Source organism: Budorcas taxicolor, chromosome 22 (genome assembly GCF_023091745.1).
Source record: "Budorcas taxicolor isolate Tak-1 chromosome 22, Takin1.1, whole genome shotgun sequence".
Classification (NCBI taxonomy): domain Eukaryota; kingdom Metazoa; phylum Chordata; class Mammalia; order Artiodactyla; family Bovidae; genus Budorcas; species Budorcas taxicolor.
In genome coordinates this window covers 8787060-8799992 of record NC_068931.1, presented here as the reverse complement: position 1 = coordinate 8799992, position 12933 = coordinate 8787060, and the positions used below count along the sequence as shown (strand labels likewise).

At 36.9% G+C, this 12933-nt stretch overlaps 1 protein-coding gene across 1 annotated transcript in view; it reads left to right on the top strand.

Annotated features, from left to right (window-relative positions):
* CCDC102B (coiled-coil domain containing 102B) overlaps positions 1-12933 on the top strand; it is a 201932-nt gene that overhangs the window by 46101 nt on the left and 142898 nt on the right. The window lies entirely within an intron of this gene.

Sequence of the window (12933 nt, the reverse complement as noted above, 5' to 3'; positions counted from 1 at the left end):
TGGATTATAATCTTTTCACATCATATGAGAGTATGTTCTTTATTTTTTAAATGGAGGATAATTGCTTTGCAATGCTGTGTTAGTTTCCACCATACAACAACATGAATCGACCATAAGAATACACATATCCCTTCTCTCTAGAGCCTCCCTGCCACCAGTGCTCTTGAAATGATTTCTTTTTCTTCCTCCTCCTAACTGAATGCAGTATGATATAAGCTGAAGGAACCAAATATATTCATTTTTCTCTTTTTCAGAATGTCTATATTTATTTACTTTTAATATGGTGCTTATTAAGACAAAAAGGCCCAGATGGGTAACATGTTAAATTTGACTTGTGATTATATAAGTAGTCTTCTTTATTTTGCTTATGCAGGATAAAACATAAACATTTTGTAACATAAGATTTTTTTCATGTTCAGCAATTGTGTCATTGTTGGGGTTTAAGGCAAATTTTCTCCATGTGTGCATACCGACTGGATTCTCAAAATGACAGTGAAATGAAAAACAAGGCCAGGCAATGAAATTGTAGTTTATTTGCTTATCCACTCATTGTCTAATTCAGTTATTTATTCAGCAAATATTTAGCAACAATAGCCAGTATACTTGGTACTAGAAGCAAACCAACCAACCCAGATAGTTAAACCCAGGGTGTTATGTACTTAGATGCGTGGAGAATAGTGATCTATGTGAGCTCATAGAAAAGGTGTTGATGAGATGTGAAGGATGAGATGTGAATAGCATCGAAGTTATGTAAAGAGGAAAGGTAGAGGTGAGGACTGTGGTAAAGAGAGTAGCGTGTGAGACAGCTAAAGACCGCAGTATTGCCAGCAAATAAACGTAATACAAACAATGTTCTACTGTTACGCAATAGGGAGGGTCAAAGAGGACCCTTCCTCATGGGCCTCTGTTCTTAGTAAGGACACAAAGAAGAATCTGAAGTCTTAGCAGTGGCAAAACTACTGTATTGAAGAAAGAACAGAAAAACATCTCAAGGAAGAAGTGGGCCAAGCTGAGAGAGGGACTGGCAATGGAATGATGAGATACATGGTTTTCAAGACAAAGCTTTTACATATTCATCTAGGTGGGCGTGGAATGACAGTTTTGATTGATTGTTGCAAGTTGCAAAGCAACAGGCTCTATTGCTCATGTCTTTCCCATAATTCAGTCTCCTCTAATTAGATGTAGGCATGTATAGAATATTTATGAGCCTTTTATAGGCTCTGGGCTGCCTAAGGTCACTTGAGGACACAGCTGTGCATCAAGGTGTCATGTGCCGAAGTTGGAGAAGCCCCTGTGGTTAGTTTGTATCCACTGTGTACCTAGGCAGCCTGCGAGTTGGAAAAGTCTGTGGTTATTTTGTATTAATAGCCTATCCATGAGCTTTCCAGGGCCACATTACAGGGTGTCTGGAGTGGGGTTTAGAGATTATCTTGAATCTTTTTCTGTTAGACCACCCTGTGTTGCTCATGTCTAACTGCATAATTTGACATGTAAAAAAATTTAGAGCATTTTTGTTGAGAAGGAGAATATATTGAAGAGTTGGGTTTTGTTTTGTTTTTTAACATATTGGGATATTGACAGTAAATAAAAAGTTCTTCCTTTTCTTCTTACTCAACTATAGATTATGTTGTTTGTGTGAATAATTTGATGACTAGGAGAGGAGCCATTCATTCCTAAATGTTTTTCAAGGTAGAGTGGGGGTGGGGGAACACAGAGGGTAGAGAGTGTTTTGTTCTCTGCTTTAAAAGAGAAAACGTTTTTAAGGTGTTTTATTAAATTATAAATTCAATTTTTAATTCTAGAAATATTGTACTGTCCTCCTGTTCTTCCCTGGCTCAGCTGGTCAACAATCTGCCTGCAATGCGGGAGACCTGGGTTCGATCCCAGGGTTGGGAAGATCCCCTGGAGAAGGGAATGGTTACCCATTCTAGTATTCTGGCCTGGAGAATTCCATGGACTGTATAGTTCAAGGGTTTGCCAAGAGTCAGACACGATTGAGTGGCTTTCACTTTCATTGTGCTTCCCAGGTGGTGCTAGTGGTAAAGAATCTTTCTGCCAGGGCAGGAGACACTGGTTCAATTCCTGCGTGAGGATGTTCCCCTAGAGGAGGAAATGGCAACCCACCTCAATATTCTTGCTGGAGAATCCCATGGACAGAGGAGCCTGGTGGGCTACAGTCCTCAGGATCACAAAGAATCAGACAGGACTGAAGCTGTGCTAGGATCTATTAATAGTAACTCAGTGGTGTCTAAAGTAGAAATGAGCCTGACCTCAGAGAACTGCCTTCAATGAGAGACACAGCATTCATAAAAAAAATCACGCAGTTCATTACATATGTTCAACTCTAGGGGAGCTACAAAGTAGATGTGTGTGGTGCTGGGGGAGTTGGGCTAGTTAGGAATTTTAAATGAAGAAATGCCTGAGACTTTATTTACCGACATAGTTAAATGGAATCTTCTTTAATGAGGAGGGTGTCATATAATTCGAAATCTGGTGGCATCATAATTTAATTTTCTGAAATTGCCACAATAGGTGTTGATTTGAATTCATTTAAATCACTTGGATCATATACTTCTTATTGACTTTACATGTTCTAGCAAAGAGACCTAGATTACTGAGAACATGATGAATGTATCAGAAATGATTATATAATTTTGAAAGAGGATATTGACGTTTGCAAGCAGGTTAATTTAGAAGCCTGTTAGTGTTATGGATTTAAGCGTTCTGGCACATTCTGAGTTCTTATTGATGAAACTCAGGAACCAGAATCTATAAAAAGATATGCGATATAAGTAAACCATCAGAGAAAAATAATGTTCTTGGAAAAGTGAAAATCAAACTGTCATACATGGATATGCATTCTGGTCATTTAGACAAATATAAGTCTAAATAGTCCAATTATCCAAGCTGAAACCTGTCACTTGTCCTGGAGTTACAGAAAACTGATAAATATAAAACCGAATAATGGATGGAAACCAGTAATCATTTATCCAGGAAGTATTAAGTGCCTCAAGTAACAGATTTTATTTTTTCAGAAAGGGTTTTAAATAATGTGGAGTGAAATGCAGGATTTGAAAGTCTTTGCTTGGGTATCTCAACAGCAGTATCTTTTCCAGATGACTAGGTTTTTGGGAAAGTTTTCTGGCTAAGTTAGATTGATGATTTAATTGTTGTTGTTCGGTAGCTAAGTTGTGGCCAATTCTTTGCAACCCCATGGACTGCAGCATGCCAGGCTCCTCTGTCTGTGCAATTCTCTAGGTGAGAATACGGGAGTGGATAGCCATTCCCTTCTCCAGGAGATCTTCCTGACCCAGGGATTGAACTGGGGTCTCCTGCATTGCAGGCAGATTCTTTACTGTCTGAGCCACCAGGGAAGCCCAGTATTTCCCTGAGTATGCTCAAATTCACACCCATTGAGCTGGTGATTTAATTATAATCTGAGATTTAATGTCTTTAACTGTAAATTTTTTACTAACTTTCGTTGGGTAGAAAACAGTCTACTGAAGATTGGGATGTCAGAGGTAATAGAAGAAATTGTGTTAATCAAAACTCTTAAATGTTAGAGTCTCAGGATCAGCCTGTGTCTTCAGAAATTCCTGCACATTTCTGAAATCCCAACCTTGAGGCACCTTGAGTTTTCTCAGTGTCCTCTGGCTTCTTAAGATCTCTGCTGTGATGCCCTCTGGGTCTTATTCTCTTTGGTTCACACGCATGCATTTGGGACTTCTGTTCCCTTGGCCTGCAGGTTCTGTATGGTTTTTTTCAAGATCCTGCTTACTGCTTTCCATGGGAGGAATAACGGAATTTAGCTAGTTCATTTCATAATGCTATTAACACTTTTGTGTCTTCATTTTAAGTATTCCCCTCAATGCTTCAACTTCAAAATGGCTTTACTACATATGTTACAATATAGTTGCACTGAATCATGATTCAAATCTCCAGTAGAGAGAAATATTCTGTTTCATGCTAGAGGCATTTGATTGAGAACTTTCCTATCATCATCCTCAAAAATACTTCCCTTAGAAAACATGCTTTTGTATCAAGAGAGACATTGTGGAAGCATGTGCCTTAAACTAGATGAGTAGATGGGAAGAAGACAAGGTGCAAATGCAAAAGATGAGAGCCTTCTGTTTCAAACTTCTGCGAGGTTGACAGAAAAAAATAAAATGGGAGGAGGGCATAATGAGCATAATATACTCGTTGGGAGTATGATTTGATGTGTTTATATTTGACTACATTTGATGTGTTCAAAATGGGTTTCCCGGGTGGCACAGTAGAGAATTTGCCTGCCAGGAGATTGATGTGACCTGGGTTCGATCCCTGGGTCGGGAAGATCCCCTGGAGAAGGACATGGCAAGCCACTCCAGTATTCTTGCCTAGGAATTCCCATGGCCAGAGGAGCCTGGTGGGCTGCAGTCCATTGGTTGGCAGAAGAGTTGGACTTGACTGAGCGACTGAGCAAGCATGCATGATGTATTCAAAATACATTGGTTTCCTATGTACCTATTAATACAACTTGGTGACTATAAGGTTTTAAGGGCCAAACATGCTGAGGAAACCAGCGGCTAGTTTTGATCCTCCAGGTCTCAAATCCCTGTTAGTATCAATACTTGCCTCTGTAGGTGGTGTCTTCTCTTGCAGGATGTCCACCCTGACTGGTCTGCTCTCTTCTGCACACTGTCTCTCTGACGGTGCCACCTGGTCTCCAGAGAATGCTCTGTGGCTCTTGGATATTTATCTTCCCTGTTGCGTGTGAATCAAGGTTTCTGTACCATCTCTAAATTATACTCATGGAATAGGTGATTTTATTTCTTTCCATTTTTAATTTTCGGAGGCTGTGTTGAGAAAGAAAGTTTTAGTCTATAGTCATGTTCTAAATGATGTGATCCCCAAAAGATACTCTGTTTTGACCCTAGGTGGTCATTTATCATAGCATTGCTTACAGAAAAATAACTTTCAGAAACTCATTTCTTTTATATTGTAAAACAGACATTTAAGTAACATAGGTCAAAGAGAAATTTAATGGAATTTAAGGCTGAAGGATAAAAAGCACTGAAATCTTAAGGGATGCTGCAGAATTCAGGGATATTTTTAACATCAGTGACTATATTCGGAAATGGTTATGTCTGCCGTGGGACAGTGCTTCTCAGATCTCAATTACAATGAGTGTAATTAACCCAGAACCCCAGCTGCCCTCGTCTGAAATCCAGGGAATGACAGTGCACTTCTCATAGACAACTCCCAGCCAAAGACAGGCCTCCTGGTGTTGGGACATGCAACCCTTCTCACTAATGACTTTGACTCAAATACTCTGTGTCCTCACCTCCCTTTCCGAGGAAGCCTTTGATGTCTGAGATGATCAGACCCAATCTGCCTTCCTTCCCTGTCTCTCCCTCATGCAGTCGTTCCTGATCCCAATCTGACTGTTCTCGGCCTTTCCTGTCTCTCCTCCATTCTCTCTCGTATGCAGTCCCCCCAGTCAATTTATTGTATTTTAAATGCCAGCTGTAAGAGTTGCTTCTTGAAATATCCAGATTAACCCAGTATCAAAGACAAAAATTAGCAAACTAAATCCTAACAGAAAAAAAAAAAGCACAATGAATGTAGAAAGAGAGAAAGTCAATATTAGAAATTAATACAAAAAAAGTAGAATAGAGTTAGCAAAGACAGAAGCTGGTTTTTTGAAAAATTAATTAAGGCAAAATTAATTAAGAGATATAATTTTAAAAGCCTAGTAATAAAAAAGGGACAAACTTTTAGATATATCAGAGGTTTACAAAGATAGGGAACCACTCTGCAGAGAGAATTCTAATAAAAATAAAATCTTACATGAAATGAATTATTGACCAGAAAATATAACTTACCCAGTATGACTCTTATAAAAATAGAAAGCTGAAATCCATTTGTAACATTAAATAAAGTAAATTAAAAATTAATGAATTAAAACTTTTTATAATAATACTCTAGCATCAGAATACTTTATGGTTAAATTCTACCATTCTATGTAGATGATTCTAGTTTTATAGAGCATCTTCTAAAAAAGAGAAAAAAAAAGAGAGAAAACTTCCCAATTCTTTTTATTGTATTAGTTTAATCCTTATACTGCATCTAGACGAGGGTAATATAAGCAAGGAAGATTATAATCAATTTCACACATAAATATAATAGCAACAATATTGACCAATTATGAGTAGTCTTAATATTTTGATGAATAAAAATTTGTCACAGGAATACAAGGTATACTATAATATTAGGTCTTTTATTATGTAAGTCAGCACAAAACAGAGTACAAGAAAAAGTCAATTATGTAGTTACTTCTAAAGTTGCTTAAAAAAACAGTTGTACAACTCAATTCATGATTATAGGAAAAAACATTTTAGCATATTTAGGACTCAAAGTGAACTTTTTAAACCTGATAGAGTAACAAAATTGTGGAGCAAATATTTTATTTAGTGATGAAGTATTAGAAGCTTGACAAACCTAGACAGCATATTAAAAAGCAGAGATATCACTTTGCCGACAAAGGTCTATATAGTCAAAGCTATGGTTTTTCTAGTAGTCATGTATGGATGTGAGAGTTGGACCATGAAGAAGGCTGAGCACCGAAGAATTGATGTTTTCAAATTGTGGTGTTGGAGAAGACTCTTGAGAGTCCCTGAACTACAAGGAGATCAAACCAGTAAAGGAAATCAACCCTGAACATTCAGAAGGACTGATGCTGAAGTTCCAGTACTTTGGCCACCTTTTATGAAGAACTGACTGATTTGAAAAGATCCTGATGCTGGGAAAGACTGAGGGCGGGAGGAGAAGGGGGCGACAGAGGATGAGATGGTTATCCAGCATCACTGACTGAATGGACATGTATTTGAGCAAATCCATGGAGATAGTGAAGGACAAGGAAGCCTGGTATGTCCATGGGGTCACAAAGTGTTGGACATGACTTAACGAGTGAACAGCAAAACCAGAAGCATGGTACCAATTTTTATTTAATATTCTGTTTCAGATGCCAGGCAGTTCAACAAAAGAGGAAAAGTAATAAAGTTATAAGAATTGAAAAGATACAAAATTGTAATGATCACAGAAGGTATAATTATTTAGAGAACACAAACTAATCTATAAAATATAATTCATGAGAGTTTAAGGATACTGTTGAATATAAGACCAATTAAGTATACATATATATATGTATATATACCAGAGAAAATCACATTTATAAATATAATATATATGTATTATAAATAGAGTAGTACCTGGGTAAAGGATTGGGAGGCTAAAGAAACAGCAGAGTTAAGAACCCAGACTCAGAGTCACCTGCATAAAGACAGTTGATCTATCAACAGCTGTCACTGGAAGCCAGTGGTAAGTAGAGGAGGCTGTAAAAAGTACTGACTTTAGATTAAAGATGAATGGAAGGAATGAACTTGCTTATTATAATATTAATATTAGTCTTTTTAATGAACAATCCTATTTTAATACTTAAAAAGTTTGTGTGATTCTGGTTTGATCAATGAAACAAACTCATTTTTTATTCTTCACTGTTTCTTGAAAGAATTCATTAACATATCTCTTTTGTCAAATTTCCCCCCAAAGAAGATATTAAAAAAGCAATATTAAAACATAAAATTGTTACACTAAGTCATTCTTGACATAAAGTGGTGATTTAGGGGTTTCTCATTAATACTTTTGCCACTATTTCATTTTTATCATTATACTCTAGATCTAATTCATTCTACTATCTCCTTTTCTATTCTTTCCCCCATATAAATAATATACTATGTACTTTTTTCTTCTTTAGAGCTCAGTGTTAATAATTAAAGTTAAGTTTCTGTTTTATTTGAACCATCAGAGTATAATACAATAGTCAATATAAATTTTAATTAAAACGGTAGTTAATCCTTTAGAAAAAATAAATACATTGATTAACATGAAACATAATCTCAGTTGAGTGGAAAACCTTAACTTTAGGTGATTTCCACAGATTTCATGTTCTTTAGACACTGAGAACTGTCAAAATCTCTGAGAAGACCATACCTGGGGCCAAGAAAGTTTGTATACTTCTAAAATTACTCTTTGGAAGAAAAGTTATGACCAACCTAGATAGCATATTGAAAAGCAGAGACGTTACTTTGCCAACAAAGGTCTGTCTAGTCAACGCTATGGTTTTTCCTGTGGTCATGTATGGATGTGAGAGTTGGACTGTGAAGAAAGCTGCTGCTGCTGCTGCTGCTGCTGCTGCTGCTAAGTTGCTTCAGTCGTGTCCGACTCTGTGCGACCCCATAGATGGCAGCCCACCAGGCTCCCCCGTCCCCGGGATTCTCCAGGCAAGAACACTGGAGTGGGTTGCCATTTCCTTCTCCAGAAGAAAGCTGAACGCCGAAGAATTGATGCTTTTGACCTGTGGTGTTGGAGAAGACTCTTGAGAGTCCCTTGGACTGCAAGGAGATCCAACCAGTCCATTCTGAAGGAGATCAGCCCTGGGATTTCTTTGGAAGGAATGATGCTCAAGCTGAAACTCCAGTACTTTGGCCACCTCATGCGAAGAGTTGACTCATTGGAAAAGACTCTGGTGCTGGGAGGGATTGGGGGCAGGAGGAGAAGGGGACGACGGAGGATGAGATGGCTGGATGGCATCACTGACTCGATGGACGTGAGTCTGAGTGAACTCCGGGAGTTGGTGATGGACAGGGAGGCCTGGCGTGCTGCAATTCATGGGGTCGCAAAGAGTCGGACATGACTGAGCGACTGAACTGAACTGAACTGAAAATTACTTTTAGGAGAGATTTTGGAAATAAAGAGGATCTGCCCTTTATGATTTTCTTAATTTCCTAGTGCAGATTTTATTAAGTATTTTATATTTACACAGTTTTTCCTAGTTGTTGTTGTTTTTCAGTCGCCAAGTTGTGTCCAACTCTTTGCAACCCCATGGACTGCAGCATGTCAGGCTTCCCTGTCCTTTACTATCTACTAGAGTTTGCTCAAGTTCATGTTTACTTATTATAAGGATACTCTAAAAGTTATGAAATCATAAGTAACCATCTCATGACCTGCAAAATGTATAGGTCAACGAGGAAGTGATGACTAGAATGACCACAAGCTGTTACTCAGTTCAGTTGCTCAGTCATGTCCGACTCTTTGTGACCCCATGGACTGCAGCATACCAGGCTTACTTGTCCATCACCAACTCCCAGAATTTACTCAAACTCATGTCCATTGAGTCAGAGATGCCGTCCAACCACCTCATCCTCTGTTGCCCCCTTCTCCTTTTTCCTTCAATCTTTCACAGCATCAAGGTGTTTTCCAATGATTTGGCTCTTTGTATCAGGTGGCCAAAATATCAGAGCTTCAGCTTCAGCGTCAGTCCTTCCAGTGAATATTCAGGGTTGATTTCCTTTAGGTTTGACTGGTTTGATCTCCCTACTACAGTGCAGTACAATGGATTCAGAATGTGGTTGTATCCTTATATAAGTGGGTGTCTGTTAGCCTCGTGTGGGTGGGATGAACTCATATTGAAGGCAGAGAGGAACCTTAGGTGAACCCTGGCTTGGACCCTTTGTCCACCTTGACATTACTTCTACTGTCAGAACCCCAGTTTCCCTTCTCGTGTGTAGCACACACAAACTTACAGGATGGTGGTAAGGATAAGAAATAACCTTAGAGCTTATTTACCAGGAACATACTAGGTCCTCAGTAAAAGGGTAATCATCTTTTACTACTAGGGAGTGACAAGCTTCCTGCCTTTTATCTCTTCAAAAGCACGGTGTTTGTAATGAGGTTTTATAGCTAACTTGTCTGAAATGAAAATTCTGACTATTTGCAAATCTATTGCTGGAACATGCACATTGTTTGTACACAACACTCACTGGCCTGAAGAACACCATATCATGCATTCTGTTGGGGGTTTCTCTCAGTCAACAAGGTCGATTTAAAAAATGTTTGTTGTCTTGATAAAATATGCTGAAAAATAATACACTTTTTCACCTGTTATTATTTGAATTGGCTGTTGGTATGCTTTGTTCTTTAGAAAACATATTTATGACAGAAATATTTATGTTGAGTTTGAAAGTTTAATAACTATTTTCCCTAAATCATTCCTGTCTCATAATACTAAGTTGTAGGAAATACTTTCCATATTTTATAAATGAAAAATAGTGTCTTGGGATAAAAAGAATTGGACTCAACTTTTGGTCATTTTACTGAAAAAATCCTGTCTTTACCTCATTCCTATCACAAAATACAAAGGAACTACGACAACAGTAATAAGACTTAAGAGTAAATGCGCTGAGAAATTCTATTGGCAATTGAATCGGTGAGTGAATGACTGGCTCTGCTACGATGCTATCTTATTTCACTTTGTGCCCAGTTGCTGTGAATGAAATACAAAGGAGCTTCTTGCTAGAGACAGAGTATGCATGTTTTCCTTCCTTCAACAGGTCCTTGTGAAGCGCTGATCTAGCGTGTGTTCGGTGCCAGATGATGAGCAAACTGACCCAACTCTGGTTTCATAAAACTTACGTTCTAGTTATTTTGTTCATTGCAATCTATTACTGATGTCCTTTCAGCAGTATTAAGCAATGACAAGGGGTGAAGATTGAGTTTATAGATGAATATAATTAGAAATAACCAAATTGTTAGGCTGTGAACACATATGTCACTCATATCTCAATAAAGCTGGAAGGAAGGAAGGAAAGAAGTAAATACATAAACACTTATATACATATATATGAATAAAAGAAATGACTCAATTTGGTCCTTGGGAATAATCACAATATTACATTTTTTTCATAAGAAACTCAAATGATCCTTTAAATCACACTTCCTTCTAAGTGTAAGTATCTGCTTATTTAACTTGCTTTCTTACCTACTCTCCTAAGCTCCTAATATGTCATGATTGGGCTCTTGGCTCTTAGAATATTCACATCCATCTCTTACTTCCTTTTGTTGAGATACTTTTAGCTTGATTCTCCTTCCCTGGCTGTTCAGATGGTAAAGAATCTGCCTACAATGCAGGAGACCCAGGTTCAGTCCCTGGGCTGGGAAGATCCCCTGGAGAAGGGAATGGTTACCTACTCCAGTATTCTTGTCTGGAGAATTCCATGGACAGAGGAGCCTGGTGGGCTACAGTCCATGGGGTTGTAAAAAGTCAGACATAAGTAAGAGACTAACACTTTCACTATTAAAATTCATAGTGTATTACAGTTAGAATTAAAATGTTTTAGAATTTTTCTGTTGATCATTGGAAGTAAATCAATAGAATTCCATTTCAAATTGATCAGTTGTTAGAACTGCTTACAAAATACTCTGAATGCTTAAAGTAATACCTGATATTTCTTTCATTCCTTTTAACTCCACATTTAATTGAATGGCTTTTAAGGTAGTAGATTTTGTATGATTCTTAGAAAAGAATAATCTGACAAGAAAGAATCATTAAAGATGAAATAAAAATATAATTGCTAATAAAATTTTTGATCCAGTTTTCACAAACCCATACTTTTTTGATGTTTATTATATGCCTAAATTTATCAGATAATTGGTATGTCAATAAAAACCTTCAAATAGTAAATAATAACACATCATTATTTAAGTTTTATTGTTATTGCTGTTAATATAATTCCTTCAACTTTTTAAATTTAGATTTTTTTCATTCAAGCCATCTATTATTTATTTAAAATTCTATTTCTACTTGTTATCTGTTATTAGGTATAAATTCAAATTCAGCAATGTCTTTTAAATGCCTAAAGTTTTACAAAGACTTGACATAGCATCCTATTTGTCCTTGACCAAGAATACATTTATTCTCATAAAATTAATTTTTCATCACAAAGTTGATGATTTTTTATTACAACTTTATTATTTTCATTCTGATAAGTGATGTGATGCTAGTCAAAAAGTTTAAGCATTAATCTTAATAATCAAAGTCATGTCATGTTCTAAATTGGATTGTGAAATACTGTTTTCACCTCATATCCCAAACAGGCACCCCAAATGTCAAATCACGTCATCTAAAATTTGATCCCTTAGTTTATTATGTTTAATTGATAGAGAAGGTCTAGTGCCAAGAATGTAATTTTAGTTTCCTGTTTTTTCAGAAACCAGAGCCTCACTTAGATTTGGGAACAGAACATTTTCTACAATAATGGCTCAATTATGTGTGTATGAAAAAGCAGTTTTTAGACTTTTTAATCAAAATTAATTTCCAAAGATATTATTGAAGTCTAACATTTTCTTAATGTTGATTTCTCTTTGAAAATTTAAAGTCATGGAAACTACTTTATAATAGTGCAGTACTATTCAGCACTTTGCCATCAAGCCATTTAAAACTAACAATGTTAAAACAAGTAATTTTCAACCTTGATCCATAACAAATAGTTTTAAAATACCTCTGATTTTAATCATGTTGCCAACCTCCATTCCCTGAAAATCAAATAGGCCATTCATTCAGGTGAGTTTGTCTATACTGTACAGTGCTTTAACCATGGTGTTTATGATATTTTATTGCATTCACCGTCTATATACAATGACTAGTATAGTGCCTGGAAGTTGAAAGGTATAGTAAATAAGTGAATGAGTGAATGAATATATGAACTATATCCATCCAACCAAAATTTCCCAAGAAATGATTTTGTTCCTTCTCAACTGATAAATTCTCATCAGCTGAGTGGAGCTTGATGGCAAAATATCATCAATGTCTCACTTAATATACTTAATTGAAAAATATGGTCTGTTTGGTTCTAGAAATAGTCCCATGAACCAGGAGAAAGGGTAAATTTACCTAGCACATGATCTGGTCTTAGGGCTTATGTGTTGTTTTCAACTTTTCAGACAAATAGAGTTCTCTTTTTAAAAATTGTGTAGAGACTTCCCTGGTGGTTCAGTGGTTAAAACACCACATACTTTCACTGCAGGGGGCACAGGTTCAATCCCTGGTCGAGGAAC